We start from the raw sequence: 16,689 nt of genomic DNA, 5'->3' as shown, positions 1-16,689 counted from the left end.
TAGTATTATATCTAATTAGATTTAATATTAATGGTAAAACAATGTAGTTGATAAAAGAATCAACTCTTCTTTTTTTTCTTCTTTTCATTTCCCAAATAAAAGAAGACTAGTTACTTTTTCCATTCGTCTTTTCGGAAGGGAGTTGGGAGGGTGGAGGGAACAAGGGCATAAAAGGAGGCTAACAGGTAAGGGTGTTGATTAGGGGCAAACCATTTTAAAAAATCCAGTGTAAAAGAGAGACCGCTTTTGTCGATAGAGATATGTTGTTTCTTTTTTTATTTTTTATTCTATAAGGATGCTTGGGGTAATTAACACGGGTCCCTCAAGCGCGAACTCGTAAATTCCGTACGGAGGGAAGCAAAAGGGCCTAACTTCAGCACTTACTTCAGCGACGCCCAGAAGATTGACTGAAGAATGAGAACACTAGCTCCTGTTTGTATTCAGTTGCCACCGCAGCTCATTCGTTAAAAGTAACAACAAACCTTTTTAATGTGTGTGTGTGTGTGAGAGAGACAGACAGACAGACATAAATAAAATAAAAAAAAGAAAACAAAAGAAAGTGGGTGCTAACTACCATAAATTTGTTTAATTCACCGCTGGAGGCGCTAGCATCGACATCGCACCACGCAAATTCAAATTGGTAAGTAAATTAAACATTATTTTCCCACTTAATCTATTGCACTAACTTAAGCCCAATTATTTTTCTGTAATGATCACTTACCTATTTCATTTGTAATAGTGTTAATTAATTAATTAGAAATGATTAATGTTTATTAATTAGTTGTGTTCGTCTATTAATTCTTTGTATTAGTGCTTTACTTATTTAGTCTAAGAATAGAACAAATCAAATGAAATATTTCTGTTTTACGCTAGGCTAAGGGAGATGGTGGTGATAAGAAATGAATGCAATTAATAAAGTGGGAGGAAACGGGAGAACTCCGAGAAAACCCACGCATACGGTATTTGTCTACCACAAAGTCCACTTGGCGCAAGCTGGGGTCGAACCAGGGACCCTACGCACCAAAGATGAACACACTACCACTGAGCTATTATGGCCTCTCGAAGAATAGATTTAAATTTTAAAAAAATCACTATTACTTACTGATTGCATTGGAGTTTTAACGCATCTTTCAGCACCGGTTCTATGTCAGACGTAGACCTATAATTATTTAAAGGTGGAAATCGAACAACTGTAATGCTGTCAAATTTTAATATTCATCTTCCGGAACCCCTCACTACACCAGCATTAAAAACCCCTCACGAAAGAGCTTTTTAATTACAGTATTTAAATTGCAGTATGTGAAGCAAAATGGGAAAAAAGTAAATAAGCTAAAACTATTAATTTAATGTTTTGACATGAAAAATACTAAAATTATATTTTTGTCCTTATTTGCAGCAAATAACGGCATGTGACCTCATATAAATAAAATAACTTCTGTTCAACTTCACAGAGAACTGTGACTTGGCAGGTAGCTTTAATAATAATAATAATAATAATAATAATAATAATAATAATAATAATAATAACTCCTCTATGGCCTATGGAACCCAGAGGTTCAATGAAGCTTTCATAAAAGCTCTCCATTGATTTCTGTCCTTAGTCAATTAAATTCAGTTTCTATTTTATATTCCTATTTCTGCGAGATCCATCTTAAGGGTCTTCACTACAGCGAAATTAAACTACCGCTAATTTTTGAGTTTTTCTGTAATATCTTCTTAACAAATAAAAATATTCGAAAAGCAAAAACGTAGTGAGCTAGACAGTACTATTTTGCATATGATACCGTTATCACAACTCATCTATCTGCTTTCGATTTGCAACTGTAGATAGATTTAGGATCTTTTGCGGATTCTGTAAATAGCGGCATACCAAAAGCAGATAGGTGAATTGTAGTAAAGGTATCACATGCAAAATCATATTGTCTAGTTCACTACGTTTTTGCTTTTCGAATATTTTTATTTGTTTTGAAGATATTACAGAAAAACTATAAAATTAGCGATAGTTTAATCTCGCTGTAGTGAAGACCTTTAATATTGTCTCTCCAACTGTACCTGGGTCTTCCTAATGGTCGTTTTCCGATTGAACTTGCAGTTAAGACTTTGAAAGCGTTCCTACTTTCTTCCATTCTGGCTACATAACCTGTCCAGCTGAGCCTCCCAGATTTAATTAACCCTAACACTGTTTGGTAAACCGTATAAATTATGTAGTTACTCGTTATGAAGTTTCCACCATTCCGCAATACCGTTCCTCTTGGGTACGAATATTCGTCTCAAAGGATCTTGTTTTCAAATACTCTCAGTCTACGTTCTTCCCTCAGAGTAAGCGACCATGTTTCAGAACCATACAGCACGACAGGCATGGTTATCGTTTTATATATTTTAAGCTTCAAATATCTCGACAGGATTCGCGACTACAAAAGATTTTGAACTGAATAATAACACGAATTCCCTGCTTTTAGTCGACATTTAATTTCTTCGTGAATATGGTTTTCGTCTGTTAATTTTGATGATAGCTATTTGATATAATAATAATAATAATAATAATAATAATAATAATAATAATAATAATAATAATAATAATAATAATAATAATAATAATAATAATAATAATAATAATAGCAATTTGTTTAGGGTTATCCTCTATTTTCAGCACCGAGACTGTAAGACGTGTAATTACAGTTTAAGATGAAATCCGAACCAGCATGATGCTATCCCACAGGATATCGAACCTGGGACTAAGTGCACTAAAGCATCACTCGTTAGCCACTATAATAATAATAATAATAATAATAATAATAATAATAATAATAATAATAATAATAATAATAATAATTATTATTATTATTATTATTATTATTATTATTATTATTATTATTATTATTAAAATCTGCTAAATATAACTGAAAATGTTTTTAAAAAATCTTTTCTGATTTTCTGAAAAGTACTAGAGGTTTCAGGTGAATTTCTATTTATAACTATAAAATATACTAAGTATGTGCGCATTGGTTGGTTGGTAGATTTAAAGTTTACTATTCTGTTCAGCATCAATACTATGCAAAACGTGGACCTAGAGCTTCCCGTATCATCCGAAACAACATGAACCCCACTGGGAATAAAACCTGGGTCTCTCATAACTAATCACATAGCCACATGCATTTTATTTCTTCACTAGGTAACTTTTAAAAATTCATATTAATATTTTCTTTCAGGTGTAGGTTCGTTCATGAAATACAAAGTTATATATATATACACCTAAGTATATACAAGGCCGGATTTACAGGTGTGTGCAAAGGTGCACGTGCAACCCCCCCCCCCCCTTCTTCGTTGTAAACATATACTACCTAAAGTGGGAAGCTAGCAGTGAAAATAGCAACACTTTCCGAAAATTTCTGCTGGCATGTTTCCGTTTGGGCTTAAAACAAAGGGAGGTTTTGCAAAATCAATAGTTTAAGTCGATTTTCTAGAAGTTGAAATAAAAGTATTCCCCGAGAATAGACACTTAGCATTTTCAGAGCATTTTCTAATTTCCATTAGAGATACCTAGAGGCATTTAAAAAATTAAAAAATCCAAATGAAATTCAAATGTACTAGTAGTTGTCGGTGCACCCCTCTCAGAAAATACGAGATCCGCCCCATATATATAAGAATTATTTGGTAAAAATATATTATTAAGAATTATTTGGTAAAAATATATTATTAAGAATTATTTGGTAAAAATATCTACTATTTTAGACCCTTTACACGTGTGGAAAATCTTTTGTAAGCGGTCAGTTGCACTCATAGAGAAATATGATACTATCTAGGTATACATTTTGAAACACAAATGAATTGGTAATAGTAACTACCAGTAATTATTCCGAATCGGTAATTATTCGAACCGGTGATGAAACGCTCGGAGGCACACAACATGCCGGAAGACCAAAACATGTAAAAAATGATCTTCAGGCAGCAATTGAGGCGAACAGTGGCCAGACATATGATGAACTGGGACTACATTTTAGTGTGAGTGAAGAAACCATTCGGCAGTACCTTCATCAACTTGGAAAGCAGTACAAATTGGGTCGATGGGTCCCATATGATTTGATTCCGGGACATAAGACAACGCGAGCAGACACCTGTGTTTGCTGTCTCCTGTGAGGAAGCAACCATTTCTGGACAGGGTGTTGATATGTGATGAGAAGTGGGTCCTAAGTTCCACGGCGCCGTCGTCATTGGTTAGTATCCCATGAACCGGTTGCAAAACAGCCGAAACCAGAAATGGACCAAAAGAAGTTCCTCCTGTGTGTTTGGTAAACTGCTCGCGGCATCGTGCATCGGGAACTGTTACCAGCTGATAAGAGCATCAACGCAACTCTGATTGTCAGCAGTTAAGCGGTGTTCAAAAAATACTCAAAACTCTGGATCCAGCACTTCTGAATCGGAAAGGGGTCCTCCTGTTATAGGACAACGCTAAGTCCCACGTGGCTAGGATGACCCTGGACACCATTCTACGTCTTGGATGGGAACACTATTGCATCCGCGATCCGATTATCACCTGTTCCATTCTTGGACAATCACCTTAGAAGACGTTAGTTCAAATCCCTAGGCGAGGTACAAAATGCATTTGATACCTTCTTCGCTTCACGGCCCACCAAGTTCTACCGCGATGGAATCCATAGCCATCCAGAACGTTGGCAGAAAGTCGTTGATGCTGATGGGGACTATTTTTGATCTTCCAGGTACGTCTTAGATGACATATCGATGTTAAAAGGTATTGGGTGAAAAAGGGACAGAACTTTCAGGGTTACCTTTATAGATAGGGAGACTCAGTTTTCTGCAATCGATTCAGTGTCCCAAACATATATTTCTATCTCTACTTTCATATCTCTACAAAACTGGAAGTGGCAGAAACCACCTCTTTTATCCATATTGATGTCCATAGGTCAAAAGCGGTAAGAGATATGCAAGAAATGACTTATTTTTTAAATGGGCTCAGCGTTCCAATAATAAATTTAATCTCAGTTCTTTTTGTGTACTGAAACCAGAAATAATAAAAAACTAATATAATCTCCAGTTTCAATTTTGGTTCATATATAGTAATAATTGTAAAATATAACAAGCAACTTTTTAAAATATGGATTCAGTGGTCGAAAAACAGGTTCCGTATCTAAAATGGTCTTTCTATTGCAACCGGAAGTTAAAGTTACTGATACTTTCGGTTTCAGCATTGAATTTTTATAGTTTATATATTTACTGTAGTTTCACAATTCAAACCAAACTCACTTAAGTATTCATATACTTTTATAATAGCATTATTCTTGGCATTAGGAATAGGCAATGAGAATTAGCTTTGCGAGTAAGATGTATACAAGAATAGAATAACTACGCCTTCATTACATATACATTCATATCCATACATCATTTAATTCCCTAATTATATAATTATAAAGCTTTTATTTTTTAAAAAAATCATAACGAGCTTCACATAATAATCATCCTACTTGTTTGTTACACACGATGTTCCGAAACTTTGCAGTACAACCCCTGTGTTGTTATGCAACCATAATCACGCTAAATAACGTATGGTTGCCTATAAGCATGTTATACTTCGTCGTAATTGACATAAGTTGAGGTCTTTCATGGTCTAGCTTCAAAGATTATTATCAGGTCCTAAAGAAATTTGGGATCACCGGGAAGCAGTGGCGTAGGGAAGGGGGAAGGCAGAGGGCCGCCCCCTCAAAGAGGTCCGACAATGTACTTAGGAACTTTGATGTTTGTAATTTTTTAATATATTTTTATGTTTATATATTTTTTGTTTGTAATTTTTCTATATGTACCTATAACAGCACTTGCCCCCCCCAAACACATATCCTGGCTACGCTACTGCCGGGAAGGTATACGATTTAAATAAAGATAAAAAGAATAATCAGTGCATAAGCATTGGTTATGGTTAAACATGCCCAGTACAAGTATTTTATGCTGTATGAAAAGTATTCAGCATTTGAAATTCAAAATTTAGAATATATTTATTGTCATTTAAAAGTAATATTATGAAAACCATTTACGCATCATTTTGTTGGGTGATCTGCCGTTTTTCTGACAACAACATGATCGTGTCACTATAGAACTTCTGTGATTTCTGGTTAATAAGTCCTGACACATGGTTTACATTATTACACTGAATTCTCACTGAATTGCGACCACTTACCTATTTTGTTGGTCCACGGCCTGGACACAGCATGACATGGATTCTGGTAGTTGCTGATATGATTAAACAGGGATCTGACACCATATATTTCTGATGGCATTCCACAATGGGCCCTCAGATGTTGGTGCAGGAGTCATGATGCAAAGAGCTCGTTCCACAAAATTTCATAAATGTTCTATAGGATTAAGATCCGGTGAGTTAGGGGGATCAATTGATATGCTGCGTGGAATGTTCCTTAAGCCAAACAAGTACAGTTCTGGCTTGGTGGTACCGTACATTATCGCCCTAGAAAATGCCATCTTCGTGTGGGAAGAAACGTTGCATTGTAGGGTGCGTGATCCTGTAACACATGCAGATACACAATGGTTGTCTCACTATGTTCATTCACACCAACGGTCCCAAATCATGCCAACAGAAGCATTTCCAAACCAAACATCCGCCTCCACTTGCCTGTACAGTACGCACCATGCACAAGGGGTCCATAGCTTTCTGCTGTTGGTGCCACACATGAACACGCCCGTTCGAGAGGAGTAGTACAAACTCTGATTTATGGGACCAACACACCCTTTTTCAATCATCCACGATCCAGCTAGCGTCTTTCTGTGTCCAAGCGCAACGAAGTCGGCGGTGACGAGTTGTAAGGAGTGGGGGACGAGTGGGTCGTTGCTGTGGAACTTCATGCGTGTCACTGTATGCCGTATAGTTGCAAAGGATGTGGATGTTGTGCATCCATCATTGTATTGGTCAAGTAATTCCCGGGCATTGATTGTTCGTTTAGCTGTCACGAGCTGTTTAATGCGACACTCGCCTCTCGTTTTGAACTTCCGTACGATCATGCAGTTTCGTCTTTTGGAGTCCATTACTCCATTTTCTTTCCACTTTTTGTACATTTTTTCTACACAAGAATGGGCGCATACAAGAAGTAATGCTGTCTGAGTCATTGATGCACCTATTGCTAGGGTACTCACAATCATGCTCTATTGGAATGCGGATAAATCCTGCCCACCTTCGATTATAACACTGTACTGTTTACTAACACCTAGCCTCGAGTATGTTCTTTCTTTGCAATACTACCAGTCGGGGTGGTCATGTAATCAACTCGGCTGCTAGCAACACTTTCTTGTGTGGAGGGGTGGTCGTAATTCAGTGAACACTCACAAGGAACCCCTTGAGTGCGAGGTCGCAAGTGCAATCTAGTAAGGCTCATTAGAAAATGTAGTGTGAACAATGATGACAGGAAAAATATTATCTGCTAATGACTCATCATGTGCCTCAGGAGAGCGACAGAAAATACTGTCCGGGAGGTGCAGAGATCAACCTTCTATGCGATATATGTATTACACTTCACAAAATGGACATCGTCGACATTCACAAAATGTTCAAAACAAACCATTAACTTGCACCATGAACATCGAATGAAAAATGACGTGCCACAATGATCACAAATGTTCGCACCATCAAGATCGAAGGCGAACTCCTCGGGAGTTACAAACCGTTCAGAACGTTCAGCTAGGTATCCACTCTTAAAGAATGCATATAGAATCATATTGATATAACGAGGAGATCAGAACTGGTGGAATGTAATGGCACCCGTTACACCAATATGATTCTATATGTATTCTTATATGCATTCGTTTTTTTATGTGAACATTTTTTTATTATTCAAATTCGTTTATCTTTTTTTAAGACAATACATATATGATCTACAATTTTACTAACATCAAGAACGCTTAAACTCTTCTCTGTCTCTTTACTTTCTTATTCGCCTGTTCTACGTGCCTCTTGTTTTGCTTTGCTGGCCTCAGAAAGCTCCCTAACATACATGACTCCTCGAATTACTACCCGTTCAGCATTATCGGAGATATTTTCCAAGAAACCGCAGCTCGCATACACACCTTTGTTCCCATACTGTTTCGCAGGTAATACTAAATCTTCTGTTTTCAATGGCTCCAACAGGTCATGTTATGTCACTGTCTTGACGTACGGTACAGCATTCTGCCGTAATTGTTCATATAAACTTATGGACTGTGAGCTGTCTTCCCCTACTCCTTGCTCGGTTGTTACATAAATTGATGCACCAATGATTTGTTTTTACTTAAAATCTCCCTGCTCTGCAATCACAGAAGAAAGACCTCTTATAGCTCTTTACCGGTGGGTAACGTTCCCATAATAGCCGACACATTCCCACGTTGAATGGCTATGCTAATGCGTTGAATCAGGAAAGATTTTGCTCGAGTAAATATGCATTCTTATATTTACTGTACTTATTTATTTATAACAACTTTACTGTATTCCATTCAGCTTCGAGTTATCGGTGTCCTACTGTATTTTATAGTATAAAATTTGGATGTCCTACTGTACCGATGTCCTACTATACTATATCGATGTCCTACTGTATTTTATAGAATAGTATATAGTATAAAATTTGTTGAAAAGCATCTTTTTAAAGGTAGAAAAAAAGGAATGCATTGAAAAGCATTTCTACTCGCGAAAGCAAGAAAATTTACACATTTTAATTCACAACTAAAAATTTGATTCGGTATATTTTTTTCTTTTTCTATTTTTTTTATTATTTTTTTTTACCAACACTAAAGAAGAAGGTTACTTGTGATAATTAAGAGTCCAATCTAAGAAAGCATTACGTTTCATGTTTATTTACCTCTGTTGGAAGCGTTTTGGTTTGCCCTTCTTAAAACGAAGTACGTCGTCTGGAGGTTTAAAATAAACCGCGTTCACTCATATTTCCTCATTTTCACGTTAAAAAAAAAGAAAAAGAAACAAACTTTACAACTTCAGTCCATTTCTTCTCACCCTCTTTTCAACCCAACTTCTTTTTACCTCTGTTATTATTTTAACCTCAGTAAAAAAGGGGGGGGAATGTTTTTTTTTCTGTTCTGAAATGTGTTAGTTCTTTGTTTTCCCGAATTATATCATCTTCTTTCTCTTCTTCACTGTATCCACAAGCGCACATTTTCATTTTTTTTTAATGTTCGCACACACCATCCTACCCCCCCCCCAACAAAAATTACTCTTCATGTAAAACCAAGCCACATACACATAGATACTGCCAGCTACTTACAGTATACCAAAGATTTCATTTGCATACGTTTTAGTTGTCCCAAGATTAACTGCTGAGTGTAACATGAGACGGCAGTTTCCGCATCAACAAAGAAAAATGGCGAAGTCTAAGGGAGTGAGAAAATGAGACGTATATAAAAAGAAAAAAGGTAAATGAAAATGAAAGAGTACTTCAAAAGAAAGAAAGAAAGAAAAAGAAACGAAAAGAAGTTATTTTATCTGGAGGAACCGTGTAAAAGATTCAGTGTTGCAAATTTGCTGATGATTTTTCCGTTTACCATACTCTTCATTGATAGAGCACGTTATACAACCCGTTCGTCATGCATGTATCTGCGATTGCCTACGTATACTATGTTGATTCTTTTAGTTTCAATTCCACTGTACGTCCATACAAAAGGGAGATATTGTTGTTTCGAATTTCCTGCCAAACCACGGCAGATGATCTCTACTTTGTTACGTAGCCGTTAGATGGCATATTGTCTTGGGCGTCAAGCCCTCGTAATATCACTTGGATAAGATTATAGTTCTTACACTTCTGTAAAGTTGGCTCTCCAAAAGCACGAAGCAGCCAAGATACGAGGGGCTACTGAAAAGTTCGTAGCCCAATCCAGAAAGCGTGGACATGGAATGATGACATTTTACAATTATTTTACATACTCCGCCCCCCCTTCCCCCGAAGCTCAATACACTTCCTTGCAGTGTGCTCCAATTTTTGCACAGCAGCTAAAAAAAAAAGTTCTGAAAACTGCTCCTGGCACCACTATTCCGTAGCACAAATTACCTTCTAAAAATCAGAACAAAAATTGCATTGTTTCAAGTGTTGTTCCAGTGTTGGGAATAAGTAATACTCTAACGGAGCTTCATCTTGAAAATAAGGAGGATGATCTACGCATTGAAACCCTAGATTATCCAAAATCATTTGAGTTTGTAGTGCTCAATGCGCGGATACATTATTCTGAAAGAACAGAATTCTATTTTTCAATTTTCTGCAGAATTGCACTTTCAATTTGCCTTTCAGTATTGCGAGTAATGCAGAGTAATACTCTTTATTAAATACTTGATCCTTGGGTAGCTAGTCTATGAGTACAACTTTATTCTTTTCCCAGAAGAATGTTGCCAACTCTTTCTCAGTTGTATTCTGTTTCCTGGAGTTCTTGAGGTGAGGGAAACCTGAGTGCTGTCACTCCATTGACTGTTGTTTCGTTTCAGGATCGTAGTGTTACAACCATGTTTTGTCCAGGTTTACTGATCGTGACAGAAATTGGTTGGCATTGTGATCAAAATGAGAGATGACTTCTCTTGATACCCTCACTCTTTCACTTTTTGATCCGCTGACAGATGTTTGGGAAGCCATTTTGCCGAGAGTTTGCGCAGGCATAAGTCGTCATGATTTATGCTACTGGCACATTCCGTAGAAATGCTCACAATCTGTACCACACTTAAAAAAAAAGAAAGAAAAAAAAAATCTGTGATTTTCAAGAATAATGTCATGAATTTCATCCACGATTTCAAGGACAGTCAGTCATTGCCATCCACGTGGAGCATCATCTGTTGAAAAATCTCCATGTTTAAACACTGTGCAACCCACTTCTTCACCACTGAATATGACGGAGGAGAGTCCGTAATGTTTCACTAACTTCCTCATGAATTTGCTACCTGCATGAATGTCCAAATGACATTCCTTTGTGGTACAAACATTTGATGACAGCTCTGATCTCGATGTTCATGAAATTCTCTGGTTTGACACGCATAATCACTTCAGGGGCTTGAAAAACACAAGAAAGATTTTCTATTTCTTCTTTCTCACTGAATAAGTCTAGCAAGCGTGTTTGCTCCTCTCTTCTTTCTCACTAAATAACAAGCGTGATTTTGTCCTCTCTTCTTTCTAACTAAATAAGTCTAGCAAGTGTGATTTTCTTCTCTCTTCTTTCTCGCTAAATAAGTCTAACACAGATTCACATATTCCAGACGTGATATGTTTATTAAGAAATGTCACATAGGGAAGCGAGAAAATGAATATTCTTGCTCGAGTTGTGGATATTATATCTACCATAAAATTCTGTAGAGTTCATATTATATTTTTACTTCTGGGCCACTGGGTCTGTCCAGGTCATTTGGATTTTCTGGCTAACCTGGTCTATTTTGGAAATTAAATGAAATATTTCAGTTTTACGTCCCACAGTTATGCCGGCTAGGCTAAAGGAGACGGTAATGATGAGAAATGAATGAACTGATGGACTGAAGAAAGTGGGGGGAAACGGGAGAACCCCGAGGAAACCTACGCACACGGTGTTTGTCCACCACAAAGTACACTTGGTGGGAGCTGGGATTGAACCCGGGACCCCACACACCAGAGCTGAACGCTCTACCACTGAGCCACCGCGGCCTCTCTGGTCTATTTTGGATCATCGTATCTGTCTGGGTGACCTAATCAAAACTCGTGACATTTGACCCAGATGACGAAGCGATTTGTACCATACTGGTAAATTGAGAGTTCTCATCAGCGATCCTTACATTAATATTTTTCTATGTACAGCTGCCTACTTTGTTAACAAAATCTGATCAACGTTATACAAAGAAAATGCTCAGATTATTGTTTATGCCCTTCATGTATAAGTGTGTATGTATAGTTAGGGCATATACGTGCAACATTGTATTCAGGATGTGAATTGAAACTAAGTGCAAAATGCTTCTGTAAATGAAGATGGATAATAAAAAAGAAGAGAGAACGAAACAGCATATCAAGAAAAGAGGATGCTAAAAAGGGGAGAAAAAGTAGGAAAGATAACATTAAAATCTTCCCTTCACTCGCTTCATCCCGTCAAGCTGTAAGTAAATTCATTTCCTTCTTGCTCAGTTCCATTTTTTTTTTCAAGTAAAGGGAATCTTTATTACAACGGGGCGATTACTTGCTCAAAAGTTTAAACAAAAGTGTATAGAGCTAATGAAACGACGCAGAAATAGTGTCAAAAAAAGGGTGAACTTTTATTTTTTTAAAAAATTCAGAAAGCAGGGCTGCCAACTGTTAGCTTTTGAAAAATCATCTTAACCGACTATGTTTTACCAAGATTTTTAGAACAAGTCTTCTGTTATTAACTGCACATCAATTTTAATAGATCTTTTTTTCTCTAACGCAATAATTTTGTCTTTAATGATTGTCTTTTTCTCCTACTTCTTTAATTTCCTTCAATCTCTCTTCAAATCATATTCTCCAGAATGTAATGTTGTTCTTATAACCACTTTCTGTTTATCTTTTTAATATACAGGATGAGTGTGGAAGATATACACAAACTCCGGGAGGTGATTCGTGACATTAAAATAAGACAAAAAGTCCTCTTACATTTTGTCGGATTTTGTCTTGTACGAGTGATAGGGGTGCCAACTTGGAATCGAAACTCCAATCGTGACAATACATCGTTTCGATTCATCTCCTGGAGTTTGTGCACATCTTTCAGGTTCACCCTATATAGGGTGTTAATGAAATATACTACCAAACTTAATGAGATAATTTCTCGCATCAAAATAAGGGGGGGAAAGTTCGTATGTATTTAGTTCGGCGAAGTTCAGTGCTAAGGCTGTCCAAAAGAGTAGAAAAATACATCGCAACACAAGTTATTTCAAATACAAGGAACAGTGGAGTGGTGGCCCATATCAGCGTGAAAGAAGTCACATACACGCAACCCCGAAATTGCATATTTCAACAATGGGCAGTGAGTGGGCAACGGTTTCCCATAAGACATAACGAAATCTCAGATATGATAGTGTGATATTAAACAAAGAGAAAGGAAAATGTTAATCAGTCATTTGAAGCCTACTCTCAGCTAAAATTTAGTAGGAAAACAAGAAATATTAATGGAAAGCAAAACATACAGGTGGAGAAAATCTTCACAGTTTATGTACTTAGTGACGCATAAGAAAAACAGAGACAAAATTTCCAAAAGAGAAATAAAACATTTAGAGTTTTTATGAGAAACTGTTAACAAGATGAAGACAGGCCTAAAAGCAAGTTGAAAATACAGTATATAAACGATAAGAATTTCGGGGAAAGTAATTCAGATCACAACCAAAATCACAATTCGTATTTGGCATTCTGATTCAGTTTCCGTTTCCAAAACGTTAGTGGAGAAATAGAAACAGTAGGGCCTACTGAGCAAAGACAATCAAAAAGTAAAGTTTAAGATTCGAAGATAGTAAACATCATCAGTAACCATTTAGCTGAAATTGTAAGGTAAACGACTCGTTAAAAGCTAAATGAAAGTGGTTTAAGAATTCTCAGTACACCAGACAAGAAAAGACAGGCTGGTGTCCCCTAGAACTCCAGGCAAAGCTAAGTGGGCAGAACAGCTACAGAGCTCCAGGCAAGCTAGGTGCTTGCGGTTAGGATTTCTTAGAACTGAGGCAAGCTAAGATAATGGTTGAGTTCCCACAGAGCTCCAGGCAAGCTATGTGGGCAGAAGACTTCAGAACTCCAGGCAAGCTACTTAACAAGGAGGCCTTAGAGCTCTACGCAAACTAAGAGGCTTGGATTAAGTTAGATCTCCCAGAGTTCCAGGCAACCTAAGAGAGGAGATTTGACGAACCGAAACTGATGTCGATAGAGATCTTACATTGTGTTTTAGATCCTCTTCTGGACAGCGGTGGCGTTAGTTTTCCTCTTCTGTCACACGACCTGACGGTAACGAGAGTAATTGTCGTCTGTTTGCTTGTAGTTGTTATAGTAAAAGTGCACGTGATTTTATTTATAAATTAGAAGCACGTGTTGTTGGTGTTTACAAATATAGACCATGGATATTACAATCTTATTATATCTGTTTGTGCTTCAAGCGAGAAGTCAAATTCCCAGTAATTGTGCTGGGATACTCTTTGTTGTATTATACAGGGTGTTTTAAAACAACACCGACAACATTTGGGAGGTGATTTCTTACAGCAAGATAAGACAAAATGTATAGACCAAACTGGGTGTACAAATGCTTCCTTTTGGACATGGAGGCTATCGAAAACATGAGAAAATGAACTTTAAAGGTCGAGAGCTCCAAAACTATGGAACCTACCCTAGTTAGATCAAGACTTCACTTACGAACTAATATGTGTGCTATCCAGAAATGCCTGTTTCAGAATCCTAAGGTACTCATGCAACAATTTTTATAGAGGGAGTTTTGCTGTGGACATATAAGTTGAAGTACTCACCAACTACCTCCATAAAAATTGTTGCGGAAGTACCTCAACAATTTTGAAACTCAACAATTTTGAAAGTTGGATTTTTGGATAGGGCACATACTACCCAGGTGCCAGGAATATTGTTTTCTCGGTATTGTTTTGAAACACCCTGTATAATTATTTCAATATGGTCTTGTAACATATTATTCACCTCAAAGAGTCTTTCTTTTGACGTTAAGTGAATAAAGTAGTTTATAATTTTATACTTTTGCTTTGCCACTGCCCTAGTGTCAAATTGTAATTTGTTTTAGATTGAATTTAACATTGTTTTGAAAGAGTTCCATTGTATGCTTTTATAATTGTAAATAATTACTATTGCAATTTTACTTATTGCAAACTTTAATACAAAACGTGATTTTATTGCATATACGTACATAATGTATGACCGTCACCAAAATGTTAAGAGAGAAATGAATAACATTTAAAGTAAATGAGAATATGGAGAAGATAATAAATAATATTTCGATTTACACGGGGTTACATATTCTCGTTCTTATGTTAAAACTGCCATATGCATATTTCATTATAATAACGGACAGAGTTCATGGTTGCGTACTTACATTTGGCTGAAGTCCATGATCAGGCACAGTCAATTGACAGCTGAGTCTGCACACCACTATCACTAAGATTGTAGAACGCCACTGTAAACGATGTTGTGCGAATGCGTTGAGGTTGAATTGTGATTGTAATGTGATGATTTTTGTTAAAATTTTTAGAGTATATATATATATATATATATTCCATACTTTCATTTTCTATTTCGGATTTGAGAAAATAGGATTGTTAATTTTTCCTTGTGAAAGTCTTTCGTGTTTATAATATTTGTTTTTAACCTTCACAATTTTTACCAGGATGTTTTTCAATACTTTATTTAAAATATTTTACTTTTACTTGTTTATTGTTTGGTTTCCCCGAGAGATTAAGAAAATTCTTCAGTTTTTAATATCACAAAATAAAAGAATGTCTTAGAATATTAAATAAATCTTGTAATTCATGACACATTGAGACTTAAAGCCATTTACATTAATTTCCTATTAACCATTTATTTATCCATATTGATTTGAATATTTTAAAGTATGGCAGAGAAGATGTACACGCTTTTTTCCTTCTTCTTTTTATTATAATAGTTTATATACAGGTATTTTTTTAACATTTAGTTACAAAATAAATAATGTTTCTATTAATCCTTTCTCTGCAAGTTGGACCTCTTGTCCAGTGCAGTGCGGAAATCTTGTGCTTTGTGGTTTAAAAAAAAAAAAACCTCTTGTCCTAAGCAGCGTGAAGATAAGGTTAGGAATTCTCTCCCGCCCAAAGCAGCTTGGAGAGAAAAGTAGAGTATGATCAGCTGCAGACTGATGACTTCTGTCTCTCTGCACATCCTCTTTTATAGCCAGCTTTGGAGGCGGAGTCTGTGGAGGGGTTGTAGAGGTACTCTTCGTGATTCTTCGTGTTCGCGTTCTCGTATTTCTTCGGAGATCGCATCCATCGGCTGCGTGGCGCACCTTGTGCTGAAGCACGTTTGTGAATATGAGGAAATATTGAAATATTCTTACAACTGTATTACATTTTAGTCTAAGTAAGTTAATATTCTTAAAATTACATGACACTAGGATTTAAAGAGGGTCCAAAGAATGCAGAAATTAAACATTGAGATTGGTGAACACAGAACATTTCGACAGATAGTGTCGAAATGTTATGGACTGCAATCTCCACGGTTCCTCATGTTCAAAGTAACGCCTGCTTTGATGTATCTTTTTCGAACACTTTTCGACTGTCCTAGCTCCGAAACTATGCTCTTTCTCCTACAGATCCATATGAACTTTTTTTTCTTACTTTGATGTGAAGAATCACTTCTTACAGTTTGTCGGTATGGTTTAAAAAATGAAATGAAATGAAATCTTTGAGTTTTACGTCACACGGTTATGCCGGTTAGGCTAAAGGAGACGGTTCGGTATGGTTTATTAGCACCCTGTAGGTACATAATTCCCAGGTAGACACCAAACAAGTATTCAATTAGTAGTACTTGAAAGTACATCTCCGCATTCGTTATACAATCGATACTCCAGTACCTGAAAATTGTGAAACTTGAATTTTTAGATAGAGCACACGCATATTACAGTTCCTGTGTAATTTCTTAAGCCGCTTCTAATATATCCCTTAACTTTCAAGCCAGGATATTTTGTAACAGATATTTCCCATTTTAGACG

At 36.5% G+C, this 16,689-nt stretch overlaps 1 protein-coding gene across 2 annotated transcripts in view; it reads left to right on the top strand.

Moving 5' to 3' along the window:
* The first annotated feature begins 222 nt into the window (after positions 1-222).
* Positions 223-16,689, top strand: part of LOC145688861 (uncharacterized) — a 402,147-nt gene continuing 385,680 nt past the window's right edge. For both annotated transcript variants that reach the window (XM_081763029.1, XM_081763030.1), the window contains exon 1: positions 223-640. The gene's annotated coding sequence lies outside the window, so the exon portion shown is untranslated. The remainder of the gene's footprint in view (positions 641-16,689) is intronic.

Source organism: Thermobia domestica, chromosome 7, assembly GCF_964235325.1.
Source record: "Thermobia domestica chromosome 7, izTheDome1.hap1.1, whole genome shotgun sequence".
In the NCBI taxonomy this organism is placed as follows: Eukaryota; Metazoa; Arthropoda; class Insecta; order Zygentoma; family Lepismatidae; genus Thermobia; species Thermobia domestica.
Note: the sequence above shows the minus strand (reverse complement) of the source record. Positions and strands in the feature narration are given on the sequence as shown.